Source organism: Equus caballus, chromosome 30 (genome assembly GCF_041296265.1).
Source record: "Equus caballus isolate H_3958 breed thoroughbred chromosome 30, TB-T2T, whole genome shotgun sequence".
NCBI lineage: Eukaryota > Metazoa > Chordata > Mammalia > Perissodactyla > Equidae > Equus > Equus caballus.
The window spans coordinates 6,708,567-6,735,265 of record NC_091713.1 but is presented as its reverse complement, the minus strand read 5'-3'; the positions used below and the strand labels follow the sequence as shown (position 1 = coordinate 6,735,265).

The window sequence follows — 26,699 nt, the reverse complement described above, 5'->3', positions numbered from 1 at the left end:
AGACACATCCCATGGATATGTGAGGTTCAGGTTCCCTCCCCTTGAATCTAGGCAGGCGTGAACCTACTTCAATCAACAGAGTAGAAGCGTTGCTCTGTGGAAGTGGTGTGATGTGACTTCCAAGGACATGCCACTCTCAGGAAGCTTGCTCAGTGAAGCCAGCCAACAAGCTGTGAAGAGCTAAGGCCTCATGGAGAATCTCCTCATGGAGAATCTGCAACCAGGGCACAGCCACCTTCATTGCAACTGCTATGCTGGCGATCAGGTGATAAGACTTCGTTCCTAAACAGAAGATGAACCATATGCACTGAAGAAAATAGACCACCAACACAAGCCCTGACGCACACCATGTCCATTTATACTTGGTATCTCAAGACCAGGGGCCAAGATGAGGAGGCAGGAGTTCATCCCCAAATTCTTGAGATTTTATCCAATACCAGACAGACTGTGCTCACCAAGCATTTCCTAAACCTCCTCCCTTCCTCAAAGGAATCTCTGCATCTGGATACCGACATTAAGTTTCCTCTGGTCATATATGATCACCAGCCCCAGTACAGCCTTTGTATCAGCAATAGGTGAATACTATCTGAACAGGTCACCTGGGTCCCAAAAGTGGAAAAGAAGTAGAGCAACTTTCAAGTAGAAGTTTCCATCTCCATTGAAATTGTATTTTAGATATACCATTGGAAAAATAAAACTGCCACTTTTCAAAACAGGAAATGTAGGTGCCCTTGTGAACGATCCCAGAGGATTTTGGTCTTCAAGACATCCCAGCCAAGGTACCATCCATGTGAGTGAAAGAGCCTCTAAATGATTCTAGACCCCAACCATCAGAGAGCAGGGCAATTTCTCCCTACCAAATTCCTAACCCACAGAATCCGACTAATACAATGGTTGTTGTTTCACTCCACTAAGTTTGGATCGGCATGTTACGCAGCTATCAATAACCAAAACTAATGCATTATGCAATAATAATCAGATCTAAAGAACTTTATAAAAACCAACCAATTACCTGTAACAACATGAATGAATCTCAGACAGGATGTTTAATAAAAGGATCCTGATAGAAAGGAGTACATAGAGTATAATTCCATCTACCTGAGCTCAAAAACTGGCAAAACTAAGCTACAAGCGATAGAAGTCAGAGTAGTGGTTACCTTGGGTGGGAGCAAATTCTGCAAGGGGTCACGATAGAGGCTTCTGGAGAGCCAGAATAGTGAATGTCTTGATTTGGGGGGTTTTTATGATAGTGTGTTTAGATTGCTAAAAAAAAAAAATCATTGAGGTAGATACTCAAGACTCGTGTACTTTTCCCACTAAGTATGCTACAATTTAAAACGATATTTTGTCAGTAAAACGTGGCTCACCCAATAGATGTGAGAGTGTGAAGGACAAATAAAAGATGACTCCAAGTTTTCAGGTATGATAGACTAGGTAGTGCCATTAACTGAAGAGTTGAACCATGGAGCAAATTAAAACAGGAGCAGAGGCAGGGACCATGTCCTGCTCATTATGTATTCAGGTGTCTACCATAATCCTGAATACACAGTCAGTCCAGCTTCCAGGATACTCCTCTCCTTTTCACCATAAACTATGGCTCACCCCTTCTTGGTGTCTTCTATTGCCTCCTTTTTCCCAGCTGCTTTTTTTTTTAAGTTTTTATTGAGTTTATGATAGTTTACAATCTTGTGAAATTTCAGTTGGACATTATTGTTTGTCAGTCATGTTGTAGGTGCACCCCTTTACCCTTTGTACCCCCAAGCCCCCTTTCCCCTGGTAGCCACTAATCTGTTCTCTTTGTCCACGTTTAAATTCCTCATATGAGTGGAGTCATACAGAGATTGTCCTTCTCTATCTGGCTTATTTCACTTAACATAATTCCCTCAAGGTCAATCCACGCTGTTTTGAATGGAACAACTTTATCCTTTCTTAAGGCTGAGTAGTACTCCACTATATATATACACATACATACATACAAACACACACACACACATATATATATACACACACATAGAGTGTATACATACATATATATACACCATATCTTCTTTATCGAATCATCAGTTGATGGGCACTTAGGTTACTTCCACGTCTTGGCTATTGTAAATAATGCTGCAATGAACATAGGGGTGCATGGGACTTTTGGAATTGCTGACTTCAAGCTCTTTGAATAGATACCCAGTAGTGGGATGGCTGGGTCATATTGTATTTCTATTTTTAATTTTTTGAGGAATCTCCATACTGTTTTCCATAGTGGCTGCACCAGTTTGCATTCCCTCCAGCAGTGTAGGAGGGGTCCTTTTTCTCCACAACCTCTCCAACATTTGGTACTTTTTGTTTTGGTTATTTTTGCCATTCTAATGGGTGTAACGTGATATCTTAGTGCAGTTTTGATTTGCATTTCCCTGATGATCAGTGATGATGAACATCTTTTCATGGTGCCTATTGGCCATCGGTATATCTCCTTGGAGAAATGTCTGTTCATGTCTCCAGTCCATTTTTTGATTGGGTTTTTTTGTTGTTGTTGAGTTGTGTGAGTTCTTTATATATTATGGAGATTAATCATTTGTTGGATATATGACTTGCAAATATTTTTTTCCCAATTAGTGGCTTGTTTTTTTGTTTCAATCCTGTTTTCTCTTGCCTTGAAGAAGCTCTTTAGTCTGATGAAGTCCCATTTCTTTATTCTTTCTATAGTTTCCCTTGTTGAGAAGACATGGTGTCCGAAAAGATCCTTTTAATACTGACATCAAAGAGTGTACTGCCTACATTTTGTTCTAGAAGTCTTACGGCTTCAGGTCTTACCTTTGGGTCTTTGATCCATTTACAGTTTATTTTTGTGAATGATGAAAAAGAATGGTCAATTTTTATTCTTTTACATGTGACTTGCCATTTTACCCAACACCATTTGTTGAAAAGACTTTCTTTTCTCCATTGTATGCCCTCAGATCCTGTGTCAAAGATTAGCTGTCCATAAATGTGTGGTTTTATTTCTGGGCTTTCAATGCTGTTCCATTAATCTGTGCACCTGTTTTTCTACCAGTACCATGCCGGTTTGATTCCTGTAGCTTTGTAGCATGTTTTGAAGTCAGGGATTGTGATGCCTCCCGTTTTGTACTTTTTTCTCAGGATTGCTTTAGCAACTTGGGGTCTTTTGTTGCCTCATGTGTATTTTAGGATTCTTCATCCTATTTCTGTAAAGAATGTCATTGAGATTCTGATTGGGATGGCGTTGAATCTGTAGATTGCTTTAGGTAGAATAGACATTTTAACTATGTTTATTCTTCCAATCCATGTACATGGAATGTCTTTCCACCTCCTTATGTCGTCATCCAATTCTCTCAGAAAGGTCTTGTAATTTTCATTGTATAGGTCTTTCACTTCCTTGGTTAAATTCACTCTGAGCTATTTTATTCTTTTTGCAGCAATTGTGGATGGTATTGTGTTCTTGAGTTCCTTTTCTATTAATTGATTATTAGAATATAGAAATGCTATTGATTTATGCAAATTGATTTTATACGCAGCAACTTTGCTGTAGTTGTTCATTACTTCTAAGAGTTTTCCAATGGGTTCTTTGGGGTTTTCTATATATAAGATCATGTCGTCTGCAAACAGCGAGACTTTCACTTCTTCCCTCCCTATTTGGATTCCTTTTATTCCATTTTCTTGCCTGATTGCTCTGGCCAGGACCTCCAGTACTATGATAAATAAGAGTGGTGATAGAGGGCATCCTTGTCACATTCCTGATTTTAGGGGGATGGCGTTCAGTTTTTGCCCATTGAGTATGATGTTGGCTGTAGGTTTATCATAGATGGCCTTCATTATGTCGAGGTCATTCCCTTCTATGCCCATTTTGTTCAGAGTTTTTATCATAAGTGGCTGTTGGATCTTGTCAAATGCTTTCTCTGCATCTATTGAGATGATCATGTGGTTTTTATTCCTCAGTTTGTTGATGTGATGTATGACGTTGATTGATTTGCAGATGTTGAACCATCCCTGTGTCCCTGGTATGAATCCCACTTGCTCATGATGTGTGATCCTTTTGATGAATTGCTAAATTCTGCTTGCCAAAATTTTGTTGAGAATTTTTGCATCTTTGTTCATCAGCGATATTGGCCTGTAGTTCTCTTTTTTCGTGATGTCCTTGTCTGGCTTTGGTTTCAGTGTGAGGTTGGCCTTGTGGAATGCGTAAGGAAGTGTTCCATCCTCCCTAACTCTTTGAAATAGCTTGAAAAGGATAAGTATTAAATCCTCTCTGAAAGTTTGGTAGAATTCCCCAGGAAAGCCATCTGGTCCTGGGGTTTTATTCTTTGGGATGATTTTGATTGCTGTTTCAATCTCTTTCCTAGTGATTGGTGTGTTCAAATTGTCTGCTTCTTCTTGACTGAGCTTTGGGATATTGTAGGAGTCCAAGAATTTATCCATTTTCTCTAGGTTATCCATTTTGTTGGCATATACTTTTTTGTAGTATTCTCTTATAATCCATTGTACTTCTGCGGAGTCTGTTGTTATTTCTCCTCTTTCATTTCTAATTTTGTTTATTGGAGCTTTCTCCCTTTTTTTCTTTGTAAGTCTGGCTATGGGTTTGCCAATTTTATTTATCTTCTCAAAGAACAAGCTCTTTGTTTCACTGATCCTTTCTACTGCCTTTTTCATTTCAATAGCATTTATTTCTGCTCTGATTTTTATTATTTCTGTCCTGCTGACTTTGGGCTTTGTTGGTTCTTCTTTCTCTAATTCGGTTAGGTGTAGTTTAAGATTGCTTATTTGGGATTTTTCTTGTTTGTTAAGATGTGCCTGTATGGTGATGAATTTTCCTGTTAATACAGCTTTTGGTATATCCCATGTGAGCTGGTATGGCATGTTATCATTTTCATTTGTTTCCAGGTATTTTTTTAATTTCTTCTTTAATTTCTTCAATGATCCATTGCTTGTTCAGTAGCGTATTGTTTAGTCTCCACATTCTTGTGCCTTTCTCAGCTTTTTTCTTGTAATTAATTTCTAGCCTTATAGCATTATTATTGGGGAAGTTGCTTCTTAGTATTTCAATTTTTTAAAATTTATACAGGCTTGCCTTGTTTCACAGCATATAGTCTATCCTTCAAAATGTTCTGTGTGCAGTTGAGAAGAATGTATATTCTGCTGTTTTTGGATGGAGTGTTCTATATAGGTCTATTAAGTCCAACTGTTTTAGCTTTTTGTTTAATTCCACCATTTCCTTGTTGATTTTCTGTCTGGATGATCTGTCCAGGGTTGTGAGTGGGGTGTTGAGGTCCCCTACTATTATTGTGTTATTTTTGATATCCTATTAGGTTTGTTAATAGTTGCTTTATGAACTTTGGTGCTCCTGTGTTGGGTGCATAGATATTTATAAGCGTTATTTCTTCTTGATGAAGTGTCCCTTTGATCATTATATATTGTCCCTCTGCGTCTCTCTTTTCCTGCATTATTTTGAAATCCGTTTTGCCTGATATAAGTATTGCAACACCTGCTTTCTTTTGCTTGCTATTAGCTTGAAGTATTGTCTTCCACCCCTTCACTCTGAGCCTGTGTTTGTCTTTGGGGATGAGGTGTGTTTCCTGGAGGCAACAAATTGTTGGAGGTTATTCTTTAATCCATCTTGCCACTCTGTATCTTTTTATTGGAGAGTTCAATCCGGTTACATTGAGGGTGATTATTGATGCATGCGGGCTTAATGCTCTCATTCTCTCACTCATTATCTGGCTTCCCTGCATTACCTTTGTTTCTTGTCCTGTGTGTTTTAGCCTACCAATTGACTTCTGCAATTTCTTATGCTGGGTTTCTTAGATTTTTCCTTATTTACGTTTTGTGGCTCTGTTCTGTTTGTTTTAGTGGCTATCCTGAAATTTGTATTTAGAAGCTCATGTATAATACAGTCTATTCTCTGGTGGTCTCTTACTTACTTGGCCTAGACTGATTTAGTCCCTTTGCTCTTCCCCTCCTAAATTATTATTTTCACCTCTTATTCCAACTCGTGTTATGAATTTGTAGTTAGAGTGATAAGATCGTCTTTGCTTTGGTTGTTTCCTTACCTTTATCCTAATGCTATAGTTGAATATTTGCTATCCTATTTTGGTTCTATCTATCTGTCTCCCTACTCTGTGGTTTGTGACCCCTTTCTCCCTTTTTCTTTTTTCAGGTATGAGAGCCTTCTTGAGGATTTCTTGTAGTGGAGGACTTTTGGTTACAAATTCCCTAAACTTTGGTTTGTCTGGAAAAGATTTAATTTCTCCCTCATATCTGAAGGATATTCTTGCTGCATAGAGTATTCTTTGCTGAAGATTTTGATCTCTTAAAGCTTTGAATACATTGCTCCATTCTCTCCTAGCTTGTAAGGTTTCTGTAGAGAAATCTGCTGAAAGTCTGATAGGAGTTCCTTTGTAGGTTATTTTCTTCTGTCTTGTTGCCCTGAGTATTCTTTCTTTGTCTTTCATGTTTGCCATTTTTACTACTATATGCCGTGCACTAGGTCTCTTTACATTGGCAAATCTAGGAGATCTGAAAGCTTCCTCCACACACATTTCTCCCTCAATCCCTAGATTTGGGAAGTTCTATTCTATAATTTCATTAAGCACACTTTCTGCTCTATTTTCCTTTTCCACGTTCTCAGGAATTCCAATGATTCTTAAATTCGTTATCCTCATTGAATCTGCTATTTCTCTGATATTTTCCTGCTTCTTTTAAATCCTTAGTTCTTTCTCTGTCTGGAGCCATTCAGCCTGTCTATCTTTGAGCATGCTAATTTGCTCCTCTATGGTGTCTCCACAGGCATTCAGAGAATCCGTATACTGTTTTATCTGGTCCATTGTATTTTTCATGTCTAGTATTTCTGATTGATTCTTCTTTATAGTTTCAATATCTTTTGTGAAGTAACTCCAGAACTTGTTGACTTGTTTCTCTATTTTTCCCTCAACCTCATTGAGTTTTTTGATGATAGCTACTCTGAACTCATTTTCACTTAGTTAATGTATTCCCAAGTCCTCAGGACTTAATTCTGTGTTTTTGTTGTTTTCCTTTTGGTCTGCAGCTTTTATAAATTGCTGGATGATAGAGGACTGGTTTTTTCTCATGATGGTAGTATTCGGTTGCACTTACAGCCTGTCACCACTAGACGGTGGTCAAAAGTCCTGCGTTCTGAGCTCTCCACCTTCAGGCAAGATGGCAGCACCCAGCACGGGTTCGGGGAGGAGGGGCACTTTCTTTCATGTGCCGATCTGGCTTCCCATCTGCTCTCATTCTCTGGTCTCCCGGGGCCCTGCCTTCATGGGGTCCCCATGCACGGAAGCTTTCCCCCATCAGCGGGTTTCCACTGAACCGGCGGCGGTAGTCCTGGTTCATCCCCTGGTCATGCAGCCCCTCTCCCACTCCTTCCTTCACCCGCAGCAGAGATCCTAGTCTCTAGAGGAGGGAGCAAAGTTCTCTCCTACCCTGTTCCAGGTCCTCTGAGCATGGTGCCAGCCTCTCCATCCTCCATCATATTGTTGCTATAGTTTTCTGTTTGTCATTAGGATTATTGGTTGAAATTCAGTTTTTCCAATTCTTTGGTTGTAGTTTGGAGTGGAGAGAGAAATCTGCTGAAAGTCTGATAGGAGTTCCTTTGTAGGTTAGTTTATTCTGCCTTGCTGCACTGAGTATTCTTTCTTTCTCACTCACTTTTGCCAGTTTTACTACTATATGCCTTGCACTAGGTCTTTTTACATTGACAAATCTAGGAGATCTGAAACTTCCTCCACACACATTTCTCTCTCATTTCCTAGATTTGGGAAGTTCTCTGCTATTATTTCTTTGAGCATGCTTTCTGCTACATTCTCCTTTTCTTCGCCCTTGGGGATGCCAATAATTCTTATATTGCATTTCCTCATTGAGTCGGTTATTTCTCGGAGGTTTTCTTCATTCCTTTTTAGACTTAGGTCTCTGTCTTCCTCTATCTGGAGCCCTTCAACCTATCTTCAGTTACGCTGATTTTCTCCTCTATGGCGTCCACACAGGCATTCAGGGAATCCATATTATGTTTTATTTCTTCCGTTGTATTTCTCATCTTTAGTACTTCTGAGTGATTTTTCTTTATAGTTTCAATCTCTTTTGTGAAGTAACTCCAGAACTCTTTGGCTTCTCTATATTTTCCTTTACCTCATTGGGTTTTTACATGATAGCTATTCTGAATTCATTGTCATTTAGTTTACTTATTTCTGAGTCATCAGGACATAATTCTGGGTGCTTGTTTTCCCTCTGGTCTGGAGATTTGATGACTTGACAGATGCTGGAAGATGGACAGATGCTGGAAGATGGACAGGTCTTCCCCATTGTGATATAATTTAGTTGCAGTTACAGCCTGTCACCGCTAGATGGGGGTTGAGAGCCATGTATTCTGAGCCCTCAACCTTCAGCCAAGATGGCATGTCATAGCACAAGTTGGGGGTCGGGGGGCACCTACTCTTGCATGCAGACCCAGGTTTCCCAATCAGATCTATCTGTTCTCCTGGGGTCTTGGCATAATGAGGTCACCGAACGAGAAATCTTTCACCCAGTTAGAGGGCTTCTGTCTGGGCTGCAAGGGCACTAGGGAGTCCTGAGTGATCCTGTTGATGCACAGCCCCTCCCCCAGTCCTTCCCTCATGGAGCCTTCCATGGCAGCGATCCCAGACATTAGGGGAGGGAGCGAAGTTCTCTCTTACCCTGTTCCAGCTCCTCTGAGGAAGGGTACAACACCACTGACCTCCCTCATTTGACTGCCCTCAGTCTCTGAGGATTCCTGTGCCATCAGGATGTTTTTCATTGGACTGTGGTTGCTCTTTTTTGTTGTATGTTGGAGGGGAGAGAGTCCTGAGCAAGCTCACTCCACCATGATGCTGACATCACTCCTTCTCCCAGCTGCCTCTTAATATTGGGATTCCTCAGGCTTCCATCCTCAGTCCTCCTTTCATGCACGCACGCATGCATGTACACAAACTCCTTTCTCCTGTATTTTCAATCTCAGCTGATGGCATAATCACCTACTTATTCTTTTAAGCTAGAAACCTTAGAGTCAACCAAAATCAGGATTGTACTTAAACCCAATCAAAAGAAATATAACAGGATAAACATAAATTCCCAGGCTTAGCCCCAAAACTAATGCATAAAAACTGGATGAATGTATAGTTAGATCTAGTGCTTTTCTTTTTTCTTTAACTCAGTGTATGATGTGGTCATCACTGTATGATGTGCCCATCAAAAGGATAGAGTTGTAATCATATACAGTATGCACAAGAAGAAAGGGAATACTCTTACCTAAACTAATAGAAGAAAATTGCTCTAATATGAGACATGAGTCTTTTGCTAATCAAGCCATGCCTAGAGTAGTGCATTTCCTTCCAAATTCTACAGCTTAAAAATGAATTAAAAACAAAGAAACCACCAATGTGGTGACCTGACATGAAGTCATGTTTTGTAAGGGATGGCTGACGAACTGGAAGTGTTTCAACTCAAAAAGACTGAGAAGACTTGATGACCATCTTTGCATATTTCTAAGGATATCCCTTGGAACTGGGATTCAGCCTGTACTATGTGTCTCCAAAACACAGGATGGGTAGGAGAAATAAGAAAGTACACTTCCACTCAATGCAAGAAAGAACTTACTAATAAACAAAAGTGTATGAAAAACAGGACAGGGTGCAGGAAAGGGATGGAAACAGCTTAGGCTAATGGAGAAAAGAGGCTGTCAGAAAATGGACTATCTCACCTACAAGATGTTTTATACAAATGTAACAGTAACCACTAAACAAAAAATCAGAGCAGAGCCATAATTCATAAATAAAAAGAAAACTGACAAAGTCACCACAGAAAACTTCCCAAGTGAAGTAGCAGTCAGACATACAAGGGAAGGGAAACAGTGAACACATAGAACAACTGGAAAACAACAGATAAAATTGAAGTATTATGCCCTAAAATATCAATAATAACTCTAAATGTAAATGGATGGAATTCTCCAATCAAAAGACACAGAGTAGCTGGGTGGATTCAAAAAGAAGACCCAACAATATGCTGCCTCCAGGAAACACTTCTCAGCTGAAAGACAAACACATGCTTAGTGTGAAGGGATGGAAGACGATACTCCAAGATGACGGCAAATAAAGTAAGCAATTGTTGCCATATTTATATCAGACAAAGCAGACTTCAAGATAAAAAAGACAAGGAGAGACAAAGAGGGGCAGGAGACAATGATAAAAGGGATTTTCTGCCAAGAGGAGATACTATTACTGAATACATACACACCTAATGCAAGAGCTCCAATGTACATAAAGCTACTATGAACAGACCTTAAGGGAGAAATTCACAGCAACACAATCATAGTAGGGGACATCAATACCCCACTTACATCAAGAGATAGATCATCCACACAGAAACTCAACAAGCAAATAGTGAATTTAAGTGAACCACTTGAGCAGATGGACTTAATAGATATATCTAGAACATCCCATCCCCAAACAGCAGAATACACATTCTTCTCAAGTGCACATGGAATGTTCTCAAAGATAGAGTATATGCTGGGAGAAATGGCAAGCCTCCGTAAATTTAAGAAGACTGAAATAATAAAAAGCCACTTTTCTGACCACAATGCTATGAAACTAAAAATCAACTGCAAGACAAAAAGCTGGGAAAATCACAAATATGTGGAGACTAAACAACTTGCTAGTGAAGAACAATTGGATCTAAATAAACCAAAGGAAAGGATTTTTAAAACCTGGATAAATATGCACAGGAAAACACGTCATCCCAACTCTTACGGAAAGCAGCAAAAGTAGTTCTAACAGGGAAATTCATAGCAATACAGGCCCAACTCAAGAAAAACAAGAAAAATCTCAAGATGACACCCACCAGAACTTGAAAAAGAAGAATAAACAAAGCCCAAGGTCAGCAGAAAGAGAGAAGTAATGAAAATTTGTGCAGAAATAAATGAAAAACAGGCTAAAAACTCAGTAGAAAGGATCAATGAAACTAAGCGCAAGTTCTTGAAGAAGAGAAACAAAATTGAACAAACCCTTAGCCAGACACACTAAGAGAAAGAGAAGGCTTAAATAAAGTTAGAAATGAAAGAGGAGAAATTTCAATGGATATCATAGACATACAAAGGACTATATGACAATTCTATGAAAAACTATATGCCAGCCACCAAATTGGATAACCTAATAGAAATAGCAAATTCTTGGAATTGTACGAAGTCCCAAAACACCCACAGACAACATTATATTTAATGGTGAAAAACTGAAAGCCGTCCCTCCAAGAACAGGAACAAGATAAGGGTGCCCACTCTTGCCACTCGTATTCTACATAGATATGGATGCCCACTTTTGCCACTCCTATTCAACATAGGTGTGGAGGTTTTGACTACAGCAATTTTCCAAGAAAAAGAAGTAAAATGTATCCAAATTGGAAAGGAAGAAGTGAAACTCTCACTGTTTTCAGATGACATGATTCTACATATAGAAAACCCTAAGGAATTCATCTGAAAACTATTAGAAAGAATCCACAACTACAGAAAAGTTTCACAGTAAAAAGATCAACTTACAAAAATCAGTTGCATTTCTATACACTAAAAACAAACTGGCAGAAAGACAAGTCAAGAATAGAATCTCATTTACAATTGCAACAAAAGAATTAAATACCTAGGACTAAATCTTACCAAAGAGGTGAAAGACCTATACACTGAGAACTATAAGATATTACACAAAGAGACTGAAGAAGATATAAAGAAATGGAAAGATATTCCATGTGCATGGATTGGAACAATAAAAAGTTAAAATATTCATATTACCTACAGCAATCTACAGATTCAATGGAATCTCAATCAGAATCCCAGTGACATTCTTCACAGAAATAGAACAAAGAATCCTAAGTATATATGGAGCAGCAAAAGACCCAGAATAGACGAAACAATCCTGAGAAAAAAGAACGAAGCTGGAGACTTCACAATCCCTGACTTCAAAATATACTACAAAGCTCTAGGAATCAGAACAGCATGGTACTGGCACAAAAACCGACACCCAAATCCATGGAACAGAACTGAAAGCCCAGGCATAAAACCACACATCTGTGGACAGCTAATCTTTGACAAAGGAGGCAAGAGCATACAATGGAGAAAGGAAAGTCTTTTCAAAAAACAGTGTTGGCAAAACTGGACACCCACAAGCAAAAGAATGAAAATAGACCCTTACCTTACACTGTACACAAAAATTAACTCAAAATGGATTAAACACTTGAAGGTAAGACCTGAAATCATAAAACTCCTAGAAGAAAACATTGCCAGTACACTGTTTGACATTGGTCTGGGAAACATCTTTTTGAATACCATGCCAGCACAGGCATGGGAAAAGAACGAACAAATAAACACGTGGGACTACATCAAACTAAAAATCTTCTGCAAGGCAAAGGAAACCATGAACAACACAAAAAAACAGCCCAACAACTGGGAGAAAATATCTGAAAATCATATATCTGACAAGGCGTTAATTTCCAAAATATAAAAAGAACTCAACGACAAAACAGAAACAACCAGATTGGAAAATGGGCAGAGGATATGAAAGGACGTTTTTCCAAGGAAGATATACAGAAGGCCAGCAGGCACATGAAAAGATGCACGACATTGCTAATTATGAGGGAAATGCAAGTCAAAAATACAATGAGCTATCTCCTGACACCTGTCAGAGTGGCTATAATGATGAAGACAAAAAATAACAAATGTTGGAGAGGATGTGGAGAAAAGGGAACCCTACTAGACTGCCAGTGGCAATGTAAACTGGTGCAGCCACAATAGAAAACAGGTGGAGATTTCTTGAAAAATTAAAATCTGAAATACTATATGATCCAGCTATCCCACTACTGGGTACATATTCAAAGAAATGGAAAACAACAACTCAAAGAGATTTACACACCCCTGTGTTCATTGCAGCATTCTTCATAATAGTCAATATGTGGAAGCAACCCACTGTGCTTCAACTGAGGAATGGCTAAAGAAGATATGGTACATATGTAAAACAGAATACTACTCGGCCATTAAAAAAGACAAAATTGTCCCATTTTAAACAATATGGATGGAGTGTGAGGGTGTGACGTTAAGTGAAAATAAGACAGAGAAAGACAAATATCCCAAGGTTTCATCCATATGTGGAAGATAAACAGACGGGTAAAGTGAACAGATTAGTGGGTACCAGAAGGGAATGGGGTTAGGGGATGAGCAAAAGGTGTAAAGGGGCACATATATATGGTGATGGATAAAAATTAGACTGTTGCAGGCGAGCACGATGCAGTCTCCAGGGAAACTGAGAAGCAATCATGTACACTTGAAATTACACGATGTTATAACCCATGATGACCTCATTTTTAAAAAAAAGAAACAAAGAGGATATGCTGTCTCTAGAGCAGTGGTTCTCAATTGTGGATGATTTTGTCCCCCTAGCCAAGTTTGGTGCTAAACATCATTCAATTCAGAGAACAACCCTCCACCACAATGAACGACCTATCTCAAATGTCATTACTCCCATGGTTGAAAAACACTGTTCTAGAGTTGCTGAGTTTCCTGTCACTGGAGGCATGCATGGTAGACCAGACCAGACAGTGTGATGACATCTAATACCTGGCTTTTGAGATCAGTGGGAAATGAGTTGAAAAATGTTTTTTGTTTCAGATCACTCTCCAGAGAAAAACACTTTAAGGGATGCTCAAGTGGTGAGGATGACAAACATTTGTTGAACACGGACTGTGGGCCACACATTATAGCAAGTGATTCATGTACACATCTCAGAGTCAATTCTGACAACCCTACCATAAAACAGGTAGGATTGAACCTCGATTGGGTGGTAAAATCAGGTTGCCCTAATGTCACAGAGCAGTCAATACTGCAACTCAGATCTACCTGACTCCACTGACATATGTCACTGTCGAAAGCACAAACAGGAAATTACTTTCAAACTTCTGTGCTCTAGAAAACAAATGAAGTGTCACATATTCCAGAAGTGTTGGCACAAAGTCTGAACAGGTTTTTGCTCACTGCAAACCTAGCTGGCCAGGAGAAAGGGGAAAGGATTCTTTGAAGCCATCCTGTGATGAAGGAGAGAACAGTATCTGGATTGTCCCCAAGTGCCTTCTTCTATAAGAGCCACACAAAATATTCATCTATTCATATATTCACGGAATCTCAGTCAGAAGCTAAGCCAGATAATGGCATCCATTTAGCATGAAAGTTCAGTATGGCAGACTTTTGGACATCCCTGACTGGGAATCCTGCCCTTCACAAAGACAGTAAGTGCTGACCCATGCTTTCTAGGCTGCTTACACTGACGCCCATTGGTCAGGATGCCGTGGCCCTGCTTACACGTTGGTCAAGCAGTCACTAGGGCACAGTAGCCAAACGATGATAGTTTGAAATGAACAGAGCAGGTTGCATAGCACTGTAAGAGCTTGCTCTTCTGCACATAAAAACCCCACAAATTCTGTGATGATACTGAATGGCAGCAAATACAAGTGAAGTATTCTTGATCAATCTCCACATTCAGTGGAAAATACTTCTAGACTGAAAGGGAAGAATTAGCCCAAAGAAGTCAAATCAAACAGAAAAGGCACTTTGAAGACAAAGAAGTGGTTGCACTAAAGGTTTCCACACCACCAGTCTTTCATTAACACGCGTCATGGGAATCTCTTAGGCAGTAAAATCCTTTGCTCAGCAAGTCATCCTTGTTTTTTTTTTTTGGAAAAACAAGACGTTATGCTTTTCCATGTTCTAAATAAAGAAGCAGAAATGCTTTGATATGTAGTAGTTTGTCTGACATTAAATAAATTATATTTCGTAGTGGTCTTAAAAAAAGGACAGAAGCCTAAAATATATCTAAGATCAACTTCTAAATGCACAAAAAAAAGCAGAAGCCAAATCGGATTCCCACAGATGAACTGGAAAAAAGCATAATTTTCTCCAAGTAAGAAATCAAGAAATGAAGTGGGCTCTAAGAAAAGAGGAACTGAGTACGTTTAGTCACAAATTAAGAAGTTAGGGCTCGAGGGCTGTCACTTGTCACATCCCACTGACTATAAGCGAAGTGTTCGTATACTATTGTAGGTTCCTATTCTATCCTTGAAGATCTTCTGGATCACTGGCAGGAAGTACACGATGTCCTCACTGACTGGAAATGCTTCCCTCAGAATAAAACCCCGAATGCTGCAATTAGAGCCATGTGTCCCTGTCGGCTCCTCAGTGATTTGGAAGGACCCTGTTCCTCACCATTCTCTGTATAGTTCTTCACATACAAGTATCAGCACATGATGATTAAATAAAAATAAAGAAAAGCGATCTGTTAACTTTTCCTCGTTGGGCCAATTCATGAACTCTGTGTGTTCTTCTCATTTCAGTTGCTTACCTCTTAGACAGTTTAGAGAAGAAACATCATACACATCAGCAATAAGCCAACAAAGGACTCTTCTTCTGACACGTACAACTTACTAAAAGCAGTGTTCCTAGCTTCAAAGTCCAGCGGAGTCCTCAGTGTCCATCACCAAAGTCATGACAAAGATCTGAAATCTACCATTATCCCTCTAGGAAAGCCCAGGTACTTCAGATCCTGAAGGGACACCACTCTTTTAGCTTTTGGGAAGACAGCTGTAACACAAAGCGCTAAATCAACATAAGGGTCAAGGTTATACCTTGTTCTTTCTACCAACCCATCGCTGCCATACGTGATCCTAAGACAACGTTCCTTCAAGACCATTTCTCCAATAGCTTTTTCCTGCTCAAGAACTTCCACTGAAACTCATTAGCAATTCCACAACTTAGCCAGCAGTTTTCTATCCTCATGAACCACTTATCCTTCCTTTCCTTCCCCCCTCCTCATCACACACATGATTCCCTGAAACAGCCAGTTCGGACCTATCTTCTCTACCACCTGTCTTGTCTCATGTTATTCTCTGGAACGTTTTCCCCTTCTTCTCAAATGCACACATGCTCTCTTCAAGACTCGAGCCATGTCCTACCTTCCCAAGTCTGCATTCATTTTCATACCTAAATGCTCACTCGTTTCCTCCCATCTTCATTTTGGATTGCTGTTTGCAGTGTAAGCCAACTGGTTTTGAATGAAGACAAAAAAGATGATCCAATGAATCCATTTAACATTAATTTTTGCAGAAGACATGAGGTTTACACCTTGGTTTTCTTTTTTTCTTTTCCTTTTGCCTACAGATGTCCAACTCTTCCAAAACCATGTAGAAAACAACAGTTGCACTCCTGGGCATTTACACTAAAACAATGAAAACATAGATTCACGCAAAAGCTGTACATGAGTATTCAGAGCAGCTTTATTTGTAATAGTCAAAAACTAGAAACAACCCACATGCCCTTCAATGGGTGAATGGTTCAATAAAATGTGGTAGAGCCATACAAAGGACAAGCACAACACAGTGATCTAAACCAGGAAATAGACACGGATACAGCATTAGTCATTCAACTACTTAGTAGAATTTCAGTTTGGACTGAAATTCCCTAGATGTGTGTAGAGTTCTATGATGTTTTCTCATGCATAAAAATCCTTGTAACCATGAGAACAATCAGGACACAGAACTGTTATATTACCCCAGAGAAATTCCCTCAGGCAACCCCTTTAGAGCCACACCCCCTCCACCCCCAGTTGTGACCGTGGAAAAATGGATCTCTTCTCAATTTCTATAATGTTGCCATTTTGAGAATGCTGTGTACATCGAATCAATCACACAGCCTTTGCAGATTGGCTTTTTTCACTCAGTACAATGCCTTAAGCTCCATCCAAATCATTGCCTATGTCAACAGTTTGTTCCTTTTTCTTATGACATTTTATAACTAGATATAATCTGTACGTTGATAGCTCTGTGGCCACATTACATAGTACACTGCCAGGAGAAGTCAAAAACAGCGACACTGCCTGTTGAAACCATAAAAGTTTCTGTTTCTGGGTCTCCCAGACGTAGCCTATGAATACTAAAGGTTTAAGGGCACTTTCTAACACTTGGTATTGTGAAATGTGCTCACAACACATTCATATACAGAATCACCCAACGGTGGCAATTGTTCAGCTGTTCCTTGAGAAACAGCAATTAACCAGAAACAAAGCTGTAGTGACCTTAGCTACAAGACTTCTAACTTTATGACTTCGTGGAAAATTTCAGCTACAGTTCACAGTTAGATAGAGAATGGAGTCTCTTTTGGTTCTGAAACAAGGAGCTAGGTCCGGAGCAGAATATCCGCCCTACAAGCCAATGGCAGCTAGACAGACAGTTTGCAAAGAGACAATGACATAAATGCATAGGAAAGTATGAGAAAGCCCCCAAAAGTGTGGGATGGTGCTGCCCTGGATCCTAATGACTTTCCAGTTGTCATTTAACTCCTTGCAGGACCAACTATCTTGCTCCAGATACTGAGCTCCATAAGACAAATGTGTCTTTCCAACAAAGTCTACTATTTGCTTAAAAAGTATACAACAGAACATTCTGAAGTCTCAAACTAAGAACCTTGTCATTTAATTATATGATTCCACCTAGTACATCCTCCCACTTTATGTATATGGCTTTTTTGATAAACATTTTCCTGTGTGTACATGTTTAATATTCACCCTAAATATCTACCAGCACGAACGATGTCTAACTTAATTTTCAGACCCTGCCGTACTCATTCCCATGCTATGGGCCAGGGAGCCAGGGAAGGACAGGAGTTCTGGCAAAGAATCATCAAAGCCCACGTACCTACATGAAGACGAAATCAAGAATATGATTCACAATAGATGTTTCCAAGATGACAAAGATGCTGTGGCTAAGAATATTCTTAACAAATTTACTGAAGAAGATTAATGTAAAGTAGAATAGTTTCCTGTCGTTAGTATTTATTGAATATTAAACATCTAATTCCTATTGGGGGAAAGCACACACCTCCTACCTCTCTAGGCTCTCTAGAGAGCTTTTCTTTTTCAAAGGGCTGTCCTTATGTCATCCAGAACAACAACAGTAAGGAGAACGTGCTTGAGTTGGAGTGCAAAGATTTAACTCAACGTTGGGAGAGATGGAGCAGGAATCACTGGAAAAGTGCCTAAAATGAGGGCAAAACAGCAACCTTCAAATGTCAGGTCCTTAACTATCATTCAGGAGCCAAGGGGAACAATCCAAGGACATGGCCCTTTTTGCATCTTTATAATGGCAAGTGGGAACATCCTGCCAGGAACTGTGGTCAAAAGGGCCAGAGACACCCTAGGGCACAAACACATCATGTTACACCACCTAGCCACATGCTTTGCCAGGATTCTATCAGCTTTCTAATTAATCTTGCATCCTTACCAAAAATTCCATATTGTCTTCAAACATGCCCTACACATTTATTGACCTCTTGTGTGCTGGATGCTAGATAACTGCAGTCAAAAAGAATGATGTCTATTAGTTTAAAACCATGACAACTTGCTTCCAAAAAACACTACAGTAGCAAGAACAGACTCTGCTCCCAGCACAGTCCCCGACATTGAGCAGGCCCCCGACATCTGGGGCACAAATCAGACCACTTCTGCTCACGCGGAATAATAACCTCACCCGGCATGTCTGAAACCTACTCTCCAGACCTATACAGGTACCAACCCATTCTCAAAACCCATCAACACCAATGTCATGAGAGCCTCCTCCACACACACAGAGGCAGCATTTATTCTTGTTAGGTTTGCTGCCTCAGGTATCGAGACAGAAGCGCCGGCACTTTGGCAGGAATCCAGGACTCATTCTTCATTGTACAGAAGGTCCACTTAAAAGCTTTGTTTCATTTCCAGGAAGCTTTATTTTTCAAGTCAAAATTCTATTCAAAGTACATTATACTTTATTAAAGACGACTTTAAGGAAAAATATATAGTTGTCAACATAAAAATCTTATTTTTTCTTTTTCAGATATCGGGGACATTCATATAATAATAATAATTGTAATTATTTCACAGTAGTTCTCAAACACAAAAACAGCTGCCCTATTTAAGAATTTAATTTTAGGGACTCCCAACATTTTGAAAGCATTACTGCGACTTTTAAAATACACACTGCATCTTGCTAGACAACTTAGCACAAGCTTTCTGTATGATCATCTCCTGGTCACTTTCTCACTTGCTATCTGCTAGGTTCTACGCTTGACACATCCCTGCATCATCTCATTGGTTTAACAACTTTTGCAGCACTGAACACAACAGGAGGTCGTTACACTATAAAAATTCGTGTAGATTATTAATATAGATATTAGCGCTAAAATGACAGCAACGCTTAACACAGTTTACTGTTATTGAGGTTGTGTTGCTGTGTTAACTCAGAATCTGAGCAGCACTGTCCCAAGGCACAGAGAACACCATCTGTGGCCCGTTCAGCAGAGAAAGCCATTAAGCGACCTTCCCTTCTACAGGGAGCAAATGAACATCACCTTATCTACTCAGAAGTTTAATGCCAATCACTACACGCCAGTTGGGACAGCATAAACAGGCGCAGAACAAAATGATTCTATGAAACACTCTTGCTTCCCTCTGAAATTGCTTTACGATTGTAGATCAAATTCTTTCCCAAAGAATCCTGCTCTGCATGTCATAAAAAGTAAGGTGCCTATGTCCTGCTTTGAACTCTTAAAAATACATACTGTCCTGCATTTTCTTTGATGCTTGCAAATTTCAGACTCAACAGACAGGCAATCCCAGTAAGAAAGGGAAGAAGAACAAGAACTCAGGAGGCTTTTCCACAGTCCCCAAACCCAGTGCACTCCCACAGCAAACCGGTAGGTCCATGTTGTTCCAGGAAAGGGAGATGGGGAGAGACAGGAGGTGTCCACACCAGGCGAGACAAAACCAGGTGAGTCCAGAGGAGGCAGGTGGAGAACCAGGCGGACTCCCAGGAGCCAAGGGTGGCCTCCCCCCTCCCTCCGGACGAGGACGAGGCCTGCTGTTCCTCCCCCTCCCTCCGGTTGTCCCTCTCCCGCATCCCTGAGAGCGGGGAGTGGAGACACACGCGGTGTGCACAGCAGGCAGCCTCTCTGAGCCTGAGACAGCTGCCTGGACTGTCTTCCATCGCTGGGGAATGGGGACGGAGGGGACGGAGGGACCGAGGAGCCCTGTGCAGCCCGCGAGCCCCGCGCCCGGGCCCTCGAGGACAGAGCCCCGCAGGCCTCAGCAGACACGGCGGGCCAGGGCCGCACCGCCGCCCGGAAGGCTGTCCGGGTCCCGTGCCACGTGCCCGGGCTCAGGGCGCGTCTCCCCTCGGAGCGGCCCTCCCGCCCCGCTGCGGCCCTGCCCGCCGTCCTCCGAGGGCCTCCTCGTCTCCGCGGAGCCCCGTCAAAGCGCTCCCGCCCGGGCTCCCTGCGGAAGCGACGCCCGGAGGCCGGGGCCTCGCGGGCCGGGGCGGCACAAACCGTCCTCCGCCGGCCGAGCTCCCGACGCGGAGCGCGTTGGCCCGGCCGCCCCCACCCAGGAGGGACGAGGCCTGGCCGGGACAGCCCCGCGGGACACTGGGCTCAGGGGGACCGCTTTGGAGGGGATGGCCGCGCCCTCTCTACCGCTGGCCTCAGGCGCATCGCTGTGCAACAAGCAGGAACTTCCCGCCACATTCGCCTACTCCACGCTGAGGCGGCATTGCCCCGCCTGACCCGGAAGTCTGCGGCCTCCCCATTGGCTCAGGAAGAGCAGGAGTTGGGGGGCAAGCGGGTGGGCGAGTGAGTGAGGAGGCGGAGCCAGGGGAGGGGGGGGCGAGCTGGAGGGGAGGGGCGAGTGGAAGGGCGGGGCGAGCGGGGGGTGGGGCGAGCTGGAGGGGAGGGGCGAGTGGAAGGGCGGGGCGAGTGGGGAGGCTGGCGAGAGTGGAGGCGTTGGCAGCAGGGAGTTGGGGCGCCAGAGGACCTGGGGCAGCCACGTGCCACTGCACTGCACGTGGGCAGGCAGGGCGAGCTGGGAGGCGTGGCAAACGGGATCAACCAGCAGGAGGTGGAGACTGTACTGGTCAACTGCCAGCCAAGGAAAATCAGGAGACATGCTCCTCCCACCCGCTGCCTGATGGGAAATGGAGTCTCTTTACATGAAAAGTAAGAGGCCAGTCTCCCTGCCTCCTGCCCTTTGGGAAACGTAGTCCACAGCCTCTAAGTCCTACCTTCTGATCTGATGCTTCAGCTCTCAGTGCCATAAAAGCCAAAAAAACATGGCGAAATTCACATTGAGGTTGAATGTTACTCCACAAAATTGAGTTTCAGCACCAAAGGTAACATTAATATTTTCTTCTTCATATTTTTTTTGAGGAAGATTAGCCCTGAGCTAACCTCTGCCACCAAACTTCCTCTTTTTGCTGAGGAAGAGTGGCCCTGAGCTAACATCTGTGCCCAGCTTCCTCTACTTTATGTGTGGGACGCCTGCCACAGAATGGCTTGACAAGCAGTGCGTAGGTCTGCACCCGGGATTGAAACTGGCAAACCCTGGACAGCAGAAGCAGAACATGTGAGCTTCACTGCCAGCCCCACTGGGCTGGCCCCAATATTTTCTGTACTATTCCTACAGAAACCAAAAAACACTTGTTTGGGGAGGTTTTCCAGGTTTTGCTTGTAAATCAAGATGAGGCAGTAGGGATCTCATCAAGATGGCAGCATAGGCAGACTCTGAACTCACCTCCTCCCACAAACAGAATTAGGTTACAACTGTTCTTGGAAAAATTACCCTGGAGAGAAAACTGGAAACTGGATGAAAAGAACCCCCACAATAAGGGACAGTCCTGACTGAGGTGGAAGAGGCAGAAATTCCTTCTGGAGAGAAAAAGCCACCTTCACAAACCACAGACCTTCACAACCAGTAGGGCAGGAGCCACCCTAAGGTACACAGCCCTCCCTGGAGAAGTGGGGACCTGAGCAGGGGCCTGTTACTGCCATAAGCATGCTTCAGACTCAGCACAACTGAGATGAGTGCCCTACTATTTGGCTCGGCTGCCTATTAACTGCAATGGGGCAATACCCCCAGAAAAGCTATCAGATGAAAGCAGGAAAACACCGGGTCTTAAAGGGCCCGGCACAAATTCAGCCATATCAGAGAGAAACCTAAAGTCACCAAAAAGAAAGCTGCACAGTCCTTTGGTGAAAAGAGACTCACCTGGTAGGCTCTGGGTGTGTCTCTGTGAGAGGTGAGACGTCTCCAGAGACAGACATTGGTGGTGGCCATTCTTGTGACCTAGTACAGGCATGCTGACAGGTGCTGGCAGACAGCATTGAAGTTCTTCCTCTGCCCGACAGCCCAGGGGGTCGGCCAAACCAACTAGAGCACAGAAATAATCCAGATCAGCCAGGGCAGGCAGCCTGCCCTAGGGAACTGCCCTACACAAGAGCAAGCCCTCAGGCTACTTGTCAGCCTGCATAGACTGGGTGCTTTGATCCTCTGCAGGTAGGAGAGTGTGTCCACCTCTATGGGGCAGGGACTGTGTGAGGAACAGGTGAACTGTGGGGGGTACTGTTGGAGAGGTGGGGACCTCTGCAGTGGGGTGACAGGTACATCCCAGGGAGTCAGGAAGTGTGCACGAAACAGGGCTTTGTGATGGGGGGCACAGAGGAGCTAACGCCAGCGACCTCGTGACCCAACCCTCTCTGATGACAGACAGGGAGATGGAGACCTCAGGCAGGAAGGGAAAGCTCAGAAATTGATGTGCTTCCTGACTCAGAGGGGCCCAACTTCTCTCTCCACATCAGCAGGGCTAGAGGGGGGACTGAGTCCAGCTCAGACACAACCTCCTGCAGCTCAGGGCCTCAACAGCCCAGGGAACATGGACGGTGACTTACACGGAGCCTGCATCACTCATCACTGTGTTGGGCCTGATGCCTCGGCTGCCACATGATGCTGGAGGCACTGCTGAGAGGACCTTTGCCAAATGCAGACAGCTCAGGGCTCAGGGCAGGACTCTCTCCTCCCCACCCTCAGGAGCCTGAGCCCCTAGACCCACCTCCGGGCTCACTCACCGCCACATAATCCTCCATCGTAGCATCCAGCAGCTCAAGGGAACTGAAGAATGTCACCAGGGAGGGGACGACACCCTGTGCCGCCATTGGGATGGGCATGGTGATGAGCTTCCAATCTCAGGTACCCCCATGAACCCTCCTCTGAAACCCCTCACCTGAGCCACCTGCCCACCCCACACTCCCATACACAGCAGCCTAGGATCCTCGGGACACCCCAACATCCACAATCCCCTCCTGCCCTCCCCTCCAGGAGCACCAAACCCCACCAGTCATGTCCCAGGGCTGGCTGTTGGTCAACGCCAGGGGGTGTGGCCCCTGCCCCTCCCCACCCCAAATCTGTCCTGCTGCCAGCCCTTCCAGGACTCCCCCTGCTCACTGTCAATGCAGGCACTTCAGGATCTGTGGCTATAGGAGATGCCCTGGAGGAGGAAGGCCCCTCTCCTGAGGGAGGCCTCCAGCTGGGAGGGGGAGCCACCTCTCCTCTGACTCCTGGGCACCTCCACCACAGGCACCCTCACCTGCTGCCGCCGCCTCTCCTGGGCTCCATGGCGGGCCCTCTGTGCAGTGGCCAACACGGAGGTCGCCTCCTGTCAGTGCTGAGGACAGGGTCAGAGAGGTCCTTCTCCCTTCCACATGTCCCCCAAGGCCCCTGACCTCAGACCCTGGCCATTAGGTTCCAGTCCCCTGCTTCCTATGCTGTTTCCACCTCCAGAGTGCTCTGATTCTAGACCAGTCCTGGCTCCAGGACTCACTCTTGTGTGACCTTGGGCCTGCCCAGGCCTCCCTGAGCCTCTTTCCTCATCAGGAAAGAGTGAGAACTCCACCTGCCTCCAGCGCTCTCCTAGGACTTCCTGTCATCTGACTGTCATCACTGCTCTCCCCTCAGCTCTCGAGGAGGAGCCAGCACAAATCTCCTCCCATTCCTGTCATCCCTTGGACGGTATCACCCCAACGTGAGGCCTGCACCACGTCATCTCCCTCCATTTCCCAGAGGAGGAGACCGAGGCCCACAGAGGGGCAGAGACTTGCTCAAGGACCCACTGAGGAGAGGCCACTCTCCGCCCCAGCCAGAGTCCCTGTCCCCGCTGCCTTCACCCCTCGCCCTGCCCCACTACTGACCACGGTCCTGACCTCTGCACTCCCAGAGTGTGTCCCAACAATAGCCAAACTGAGACATGGAGGGAGAGGGCAGAGGGTGTTGGTGGTGGCCGTGCGGCATCTCCTTCCTGCCCCACCGACAGAGGTCTCTGAACCCCAGGATGGCCTTACCATAGCCTCACTTCCTAGGATGCCCTCAGGATGTTCCTGGGCCCTCGCGCACCCCTCCTCCCAGATCTCCAGCCCCAGGTTACCTTCAGGAACAGTCTCTTGCTCACATGCTGCTGTCCCCTGCACCACTTCTTAAAGGTGTAGGATCTCTCCCTGGGGGAGTGGGGAAAGAAAGAAAGAAAGACTATGGGATGGTTGAAGGGCAAATCCCATTTGTTTTAGATCCCAGAAGACCCAAACAGCCTGGGGCCTGGATGAGGGATTTCACTGGGTTGCTCTGAGCCCAGAGGTCTCCATGGGACTGGGGAGGGGCCTCTCCTGTTGTCACCTGGGGCCTCCATTCCCATATCTACCACACAGATCTGTTTTGAACACTCTTGGTTTCAGTTGGATGGAGATTTCTGTTGCTGCAAAGGAAACACTTGAGAATCTCCACTGGGCTCAAGTCAGGATCTGATATTGAAGGAAATGAGTTCCTGGGCAGAACCGCTGGCCTAAGGGCCCTGAGAGGCTCAGAGACCCAGGAACTGGATCAGTCGGTGTCCCAGGCATTCACTGTCTCCCAGGTGATCTCAGCTGACTGCGGGGGCCATGGCGACCCAATGCCGGCTGCCAGGTCCACCTCCCCCTCGTGGTGCTTGGATGGAGAGCAGCCTACCCATCTGGATACTTGTCCCCAGGTGTCTTTGAGACGCTTAATGGCAGGGCTCTGCAGAGCAGAAAGGATCATGTGGAACGATGAGAAATTTTTGAGGCCTAGGCACCCCTTGGGAAGGGAAGAGATTGAGCTGTGAGTGGGGGCTGGAGCTCTCCAGCTCTGGATTCTGTCCCCTCATGGACTTCTCCTCTCCTGGAGACAGATGCCCAGGAAACCCAGGGAGGGCACACCTGGGACCTGAGGAGTAACACTGCCTGGCACAAGGATTTTTAGCTGAACACAAGGAAGGAGCACAGGAAGGAAGTGAGCTTGCCACCACCAGGACCTCAAGTCAAGGTCAGTGTGGCCCTGGCAGGAGTGTCTAGGACCAGTGCAGGGATTCAGACCACAGACTTCAATATCGACAGCTGAGAAACAAGAGGCAATTCCCATGATTCCAGACAGGGCCTCCATGGGCCTCCCATGACTTACCTCGGCCACATGAATCCACAGCTCCACCACCCTGGCCCTGTCCTGCGCTGTCATGCCCAGGGCCCCGAGGCACGTAGCGATGACACTGTTGGCCAAGGTGTTCGTGTGTGCCACAGTGTCACGGATGGTGGGTGCCAGGTACTTGTGGTCCCTGCTGTCTCACTGGGACCAGATGGAGCCCAGGCAGTGGGCAGGCACCAAATTCTTGAAGAGCTCCTGAGGAAGATTCAGAGTGTTGCCAGCACTGCCTCACCCCAGCTTGGCATCCATGGTCCCCCACAGTCCCAGGCGGGTTGAGGACAGAGCGGGAGCTCAGGAAGCAGAGGATGTGATCTCTGAGGTGTGTGGGATTCCCTGGGTTTTGTCCATGTCCACTGAAGGTGTCAGCACACGATGACCTGGGACACAGTGCTGTGCAGAAGGGAGGGCATTTGCTCCCAGCCCCATCTCACTTCCTCCAAGCTCCGGAACACAGCCCTCACCGGCCCACCCCAAGGGACATCTTCCACCCATCGCAGTCCCCCTCGGGTCCCACTCCCCATTCCCATGCACATTCCCCCGAGGCAGGGAGAAGCATTGGCTTTATGTGATTGTCTCCGCTGGAGTCAGTACACATCACATGCCTGATGTGTGCTGAGGATTTGAAGGCCCCCTGGGCACACGCGTGATCGGCCCAAGGACCTGGCAGCACTTCAGTGAGCTCCCTCCTGCACCAAAGGGCCAGACCCATCCCAACTTCCTCTCTGTTCCACCTCGTTCATCGGCACAGCCACCCCGTGCAGCAGGTGCCCTTAGTGTCCAGCTCTGCTGTGCACGTGGGGACAGCGAACGCTTGGGGTTAAGAAAGTGCCCAAGTCGCAGTGTTGGTAAGGGGCAGGGGCAAGAATGTGGACCCAGATCATCATATTTTGGATCAGGGAATGGCAGGTGTGGGGCAGCTCATGGCACAGAAAGGCAGGGCCCCCCTTCCCTGCAAGCCCCGCTGCTCACGGCCTCCATGCTTGTCAGCTGCTCTGCCACCAGCTGGGGAGGGAAGTCCAAGATGTTTGACTTCTCCTCCCTCAGCTGGTTTTCGGTGGTTACAGCCCAGGGTCCAGTGGACTCTAGTTCAGGAGCTGGCACTGAGGCTGAAGTTAATGGTGCCCCTTCCTCCAGCCCTGTAGGGTCCGATGCAGGTGATGCTGGCTCCAGCTCTGCCACGGGTGGTGGGGCTGGAGCTGGAGATGGCTCTAGCCCAGGGGCTGGTTCTGGCTCTGGCTCTGGCTCTGGATGTGGCAGGAGCTTTGGAGCTGGCTCTGCAGCAGGATAAGGAGAAAG

General features: G+C 44.8%; 1 protein-coding gene across 1 annotated transcript in view; it reads right to left on the bottom strand.

The window, feature by feature from the left end:
* LOC138915073 (ral guanine nucleotide dissociation stimulator-like) overlaps window positions 1-26,699 on the bottom strand; it is a 38,575-nt gene that overhangs the window by 11,570 nt on the left and 306 nt on the right. The window contains exons 2-4 of the mRNA XM_070255765.1: window positions 25,383-26,677; window positions 22,128-25,019; window positions 68-282 (exon numbers count right to left, since the gene is read on the bottom strand). The gene's annotated coding sequence lies outside the window, so the exon portion shown is untranslated. The remainder of the gene's footprint in view (window positions 1-67; window positions 283-22,127; window positions 25,020-25,382; window positions 26,678-26,699) is intronic.